The sequence below is a fragment of the Austrofundulus limnaeus genome, unplaced genomic scaffold, assembly GCF_001266775.1.
Source record: "Austrofundulus limnaeus strain Quisiro unplaced genomic scaffold, Austrofundulus_limnaeus-1.0 Scaffold2681, whole genome shotgun sequence".
NCBI lineage: Eukaryota > Metazoa > Chordata > Actinopteri > Cyprinodontiformes > Rivulidae > Austrofundulus > Austrofundulus limnaeus.
Genome location: NW_013955083.1, coordinates 1 through 353, shown reverse-complemented (window position 1 = coordinate 353; position 353 = coordinate 1).

Sequence of the window (353 nt, the reverse complement as noted above, 5' to 3'; positions counted from 1 at the left end):
ATTGTTGCCTCACCGCACAGGCTCCATAGGAAATGAATGGAGAGCGAGCGACGGCGCCTCCCGTGTGTCGAGCCCTTAAGAGATGGTGTGTCTTACCGTGTGTTCTCTCTCTAGCCTAAACAAAATAAGTTACGTTTTACATCTGATGTAAAAGTTACCACCTCCGAGAGGTGTACCCAGGAAGAGAAATATATTACAATTCATTATTATAGGAAAAAAGGAAGTTGTGAGTGTGTGACAGTTCCAGGGTTTTGTTATTTTATTGCTATTCATTTTGAGTAATTTAGTTGGATGCCAGTCAGGTCTCCCTCCTGACATGTGGGATATTTTAACCAGCTTATGGTGTTTATTTT